This window comes from Leptonychotes weddellii, chromosome 2 (assembly GCF_054177405.1).
Source record: "Leptonychotes weddellii isolate Sample4059 chromosome 2, ASM5417740v2, whole genome shotgun sequence".
NCBI lineage: Eukaryota > Metazoa > Chordata > Mammalia > Carnivora > Phocidae > Leptonychotes > Leptonychotes weddellii.
The window spans coordinates 42,855,360-42,861,287 of NC_138370.1; positions in this window are offsets into that span (position 1 = coordinate 42,855,360).

Sequence of the window (5,928 nt, forward strand, 5' to 3'; positions counted from 1 at the left end):
CAGTTTGTTTTTCAGAGTCCATCGTCTCTCATGGTTCATCTCCCCCTCTGATTTCCCCCCCTTCATTCTTCCCTTCCTGCTATCTTCTTCTTCTTTTTTTAAACATATAATGTATTATTTGTTTCAGAGGTACAGGTCTGTGATTAGCTCTTGAACCAAGCAGGTGGGGCAGGAGATCTGACAGCCCTCCACCTCCACCCCTGACTTCTTTTTAGGCTTCTGGATTCCCTGTTACGTTTTTTCACTTTGAAAATTTAGCATAGCAATAACTCTTTGGCCCAATTAATTTCATGATGTTTTTAATCTCCTTAAATTTGGGGGAAGACACTTCGCATCTAGAGAATTAATAATTCAGGAAGGAATTTGGCTGCAAGGTGACATATTTGTTCCCTATGACACCTATGAGGGGAAAAGTAGAAATGGATTCTATAGATTTACATATGATGAAGAAATACATGGATCCGCTATTGGCTTTTGTTAGTACTGGTAAGTCTCTTGCCTTTTACCTTAAAGTTCTTGTATGTTACATTTTTAGACTAGAGAAATGAAACATCCATAGTCAGGTTTTAGCCAAAGCAAATCCTGATGAAAAAAACGACCGGCCCTCTGTCATTCAGAGCTGAATTGTAATTCTTTGTTCTCTGTAGACTTCAGATAAAAGGATTCATGTGATGGTAGATAGGGTGGTTTTAATTTGGATCAACTGGACTTACTGCTGGATTTTACACTAGCCATGCTGTGAGGCAGGTTCTTTGTTTTCAGCAATTATCAAACTAAGCCTAATTAAACTTGCTTTGCTTTGATGTACTGTAATGTTTTCCATAATTTTATATTCTGAACCATTTTCATAAGTCCTTGTTTGAAATCAAGGATAGGCTAGGGATTCATTTTATATCTGTCGTGTCATGATTTAGTGTATCTAATCAGGTTTTAAGATGCTTACTTTTGGTCGATATAATTCAACATTCTTCTTGTTGTGTTTTTGCAATTGGGACCCATGGAATTGTTTTTAAATACAAAATGCTAATATAATAAATACAATAGATGTATGTAGAAGGAAAGTGCCAACTTTCAATCCTACCAATTAAGGTAGAAGATCCTACATATTCTTCTAGCTTGTAAAATTCAATTGATTTCCCTTTTTGTTGTGTTGTTCCTCAAGGGGACTTAAAACACACACACACACACACACACACACTCACACACACACACCAGCTCATTTGGCCCACTTGACTCTGTGTATATTTCTTTTGTGTAGATGGGTTAAAAGGGGGTATTTTGGGGCACCTGGGTGGCTCAGTTGGTTAAGCGACTGCCTTCAGCTCAGGTCATGATCCCAGGGTCCTGGGATCGAGTCCCACATCAGGCTCCCCCTGCTCTGCGGGGAGCCTGCTTCTCCCTCTGCCTCTGCCTGCCACTCCCCCTGCTTGTGCTCTCTCTCTCTCTGTCAAATAAATAAATAAAATCTTTAAAAAAAAGTTTAAAAAAAAATAAAAATAAAAGGGGGTATTTTGTTGTTTTTTTTCTGTTCACAAGTTGTTCATTTCCCACTTAGTGGAACGTCCATTAGCTCTCTGGTGCTTTATGGGTATTAGCATAGAAGATGTGAATATTTTTCAAAGAGCATTTTTCTTCCCCATCAAATAGAGATATTTTAAAAACACATTTACTTCATTCATCTAGTTCCATGCTTGGGGTTCTTGTTGCCACAATGCCTTTGCTGCCTTTCAAAATGGACTTAACTGTTTTTGTTATTTTAGCCTAATTTCCTGTGGCTTTTAACTTATCAGTCGAAATGGGCGAAAGACACAAAACTTGATCAATCATGTTGCACAGATCCTTCTTTTCAGCCTAGAGGGGCAGTGGACTTTGCCATGAGGATCCTTTTAAACATTTTTGAACAGAGTTATGCCTCTCTCTTCAAGATTTGTCATGAAGAAATATTATTCTTATCTGTTACTATGAAAATCAAGAAAACCTAGAGCTAAATTATTATCAATATTAGAAAACCTTTTTATTGTTGGGCACAATTTGATACTTTAAAAAACTTTGTGTTGCAGTATAGAACATGGAGAAATGTGGGTGCACAGTTCAGTGAATTTTCACAACCTGACCACACCGGTTTAATCAGTACTCAGAGGGAGAGAGAACATTGCCAGGATCCCAGAACATCCCCCTCATGCTCCTAACCAGTCGCTGCTTCCCACAACTCACCCCCAGAATAACCACTTTCCTGACTTCCAACAACACGGGTTAGTTCTGCCTGCTTTTGTGCATTATATACATGACTTATGCAGTATGCACCCTTCGATGGCTGGCTTCTTTCCTTTAACATTATGTATGCGAGATTCATCTGTATTGTTGAATATAGTTGTAGATGTTCATCCGCATTGCTTTGTAGTTATCCGTTGTATGACTATACCACAATTTACTGTTGAAGGGCAGCTTTATGCGGTGCTGGGGGCTGGTGAGAAGGCACTGGAAGAGGGGTCAAATGACTTTACATTTAATTCCTGCTCCAGTATAGCAGGAATTGTACGCAGGTTAAACAGATTTGGTTCTAACCTCTAAGTGCTTGTTCATTCTAGATAGTAAAAACCTGGAGGACAGGGACTAGCTTGGTTTATCTTCCTCCTCCCACAAACTCAGTGCCTCCTACAAAGACACTCAAATGAAGGTTGATAGGATTCAAAATAGCTTGCCCTAGCTGAGAAGCAATAAAATGCAATTATAAGGATGTAAAACATGAGACATGAGGAAAATAGTGTAGGAATTTCCAAGAGAAGAGATGGCTAAAGGATAGAGAAAGGGGAAAAAGATATAACACAAAACAACATAAGACAATGCTTATTTATTTTGCTATCATGTAAACGAACCTAATTAAATAGAGTTTGTAAGGCATTAGTGAATCATCTAATAAAACGTATACATAAAACAGTGTTGGGCGCCTGGGTGGCTCAGTTGGTTACTCGTCTGCCTTCGGCTGGGGTAGCGATCCCGGGGTCCTGGGATCAAGTTCCGAGTTGGGCTCCCTCCTCATCTGGGAGCCTGCTTCTCTCTCTGCCCTTCCCCCTGGCTCGTTCTCTCTCGCAAAAATAAATGAATAAAAATACTAAAACAAAACAAAAACAGTGTTTTGTTGGGTATTTTCTTGTTCATTGAACAGTAATCTTCCTTGGTCTCCCATCTGATTATTTTAAATGTGTTTTGTTCAGGGGTGCCCTGGTGGTACAGTCGGTTAAACGTCCTGCTCTTGGTTTCAGCTCAGGTCATGATCTCAGGGTCCTGGGATTGAGTCCCATGTTGGGCTCTGTGCTGAGTCTACTTGAAATTCTCTCTCTCCCTCTCCCTCTGCCCCTCCCACTCATGCTCTCTCTCTCTCTGTAAACTAAATAAATAAAATCTTAAAAACAAAAAACAAGTGTATTTTGTTCAATTCACATGATTTTTTTTGAGCCCCAAAACAGCAATTGAGCTGAATAAACCCATAATTGTATAAAGTTGACATTCATCACAGCCATGTAAATGTTTGGTATTTCAGCCAATTTTGCTTTTCTAGTTTGTTTTTGTATCAGTCTTCACTGTGGATTCTACAAATTCTGGTTTTTCTTTTTTAGAGCACATCATAACTTCTTTTATTTTTTCATTTCTTTTATCGACTTGATTGAAGTTGCTCCATAATCTCAATCGTCTGTACACTAACATATGAATAATTGTTGCTATGTCTCAGGAAGGGGTAGTAAGATAATTGTAGAGCTAATACCAGTGCCATAAATAAATAATTCATTAAAACATACAGTGCCTAGGGGCGCCTGGGTGGCTCAGTTGGTTAAGCGACTGCCTTCGGCTCAGGTCATGATCCTGGAGTCCCTGGATCGAGTCCCGCATCGGGCTCCCTGCTCAGCGGGGAGTCTGCTTCTCCCTCTGACCCTCCCGCCTCTCATGTGCTCTCTCTCATTCTCTCTCTCTCAAATAAATAAATAAAAAATCTTTAAAAAAAAAAACATACAGTGCCTATTTGGATATATTGTTGCATTCTACTAGCAAAAGCATCTACTACTTTATTGGAGACTCTCATTTTGATTAAAAACATGAAGATGGCCCATTCATTCTGGTAGATTCAGACAGTTAATAATTTGGCTGCTCTAGGAATTGACCTCAAGGGAATGTGAACAAGTGATCGACACGAAAGAAAGGCAGGTGGAATTTGATTTGGTTGACCTCTGATCGATCTTCGTGTGTTAGTTGCTAGAGCGGCCATACAAAATAAAACAGGCAGTGGCTCACACGATAGATATTTGTTTTCTTGCAGTTCTGGAGGCTAGAAGACCAAAATGGAGGTGTCAGCTGAGCTGGTTTCATCTGAGGCTTCTCTCGTTGGCTTGTAGACGGCTGACTTTTCCCTGCCTCTTCACATGGCCTTCCCTTTGTGTGTGTCTGTGTCCTTAGGTCTTCTTCTTAGAAGCACAGTGGTCAGATTGGATCACAGTCTCCCTAATGACCTCATTTAACCTTAATTACCTCTTTAAAGACCCTATCTCCAAATACAGTCACATTCTGAGGAGGTTTTGTGGGGCTAGGACTTCAACACATGAGTTTTGGTGGGGAGATACTTCAGCTTGTAACACTCCGTTGAAGACAATACTTGAAACTGATATGAAATACTCAGATCAGGCACATCTCATACTCCTTCTATGGCTCTCTCAATGCTGTCACTGCCTGGGTCCTCAGCTGCTTGTTCTATCTCAGCTGCTGCTCTGGCCTCCTCCCTCTGGGGCTGCATGGCTCCATCACCTGGGGTGACCAGTCTCTGGGGCCTACTGCACAGCCAGACTGACCAGTCACCACCCTGGGTTTCTGTCCTCTTACCCTCCTATGGGACATGGATGAGATGCTGGGGGTGGGGCATAAGATCTCATTTCTGGAGCATCAGCCAAAGGGACTAGAAGATGCAACCCAGAAATTCAGAGGAGTTAAGTCCCAACTGGGGGGAACTTTGACCAATGGAAGGAAATAAAAGATGGGAAGGAGCTGGGTAGATGAATTACTGGTCCTTGCCGCTTCCCATGGATGGTGCCAAGCCATAGTTTCTCTAGATTAGCCTGTCTAGAGACTGGCCCAGTGGGTACATCTTTTGAGCAGTCAGTTTTTATTTATTTTTTTATTTTTTATTTATTTTATTTTTTTAAGATTTTATTTATTTGCGAGAGAGACAATGAGAGACAGAGAGCATGAGAGGGAGGAGGGTCAGAGGGAGAAGCAGACCCCCTGCTGAGCAGGGAGCCTGATGTGGGACTCGATCCCGGGACTCCAGGATCATGACCTGAGCCAAAGGCAGTCGCTTAACCAACTGAGCCACCCAGGGGCCCTTGAGTAGTCAGTTTTTATATTTTCACAGCTTGTAAATTGGTGCCCAGTGCTGTAACACACAGGGTCTTACAGTGCTGCCCATCCCTCCCAGCCTCACATCCCTTTTATCTCACTCTCACTGCTCTGGGACTGGCCCTGTCAAGTGAAACATTAGGACTCAATCCTTGCCTCAGGCTCTGCTTTCTAGAGAATCTGGGCCAGGACAATATTTACCCATTATAAAAATTTCTCCCTAATTAGAGGGGTAGGAATAAATTTGAAGATAGAGACTATTATTCTTCAATATTTATTTATTTATTTTTAAAAGATTTTATTTATTTATTTGACAGAGAGATACACAGGGAGAGAGGGAACACAGGCAGGGGGGAGCGGGAGAGGGAGAAGCAGGCTTCCCACTGAGCAGGGAACCTGATGTGGCGCTCGATCCCAGGACCCTGAGATCATGACCTGAGACGAAGGCAGACGCTTAATGACTGAGCCACCCAGGCGCCCCAATTCTTCAATATTTGTTATAGAGCATTTTATCACTTTTCTTGAGATCTTACTAGTAAGGGGGAG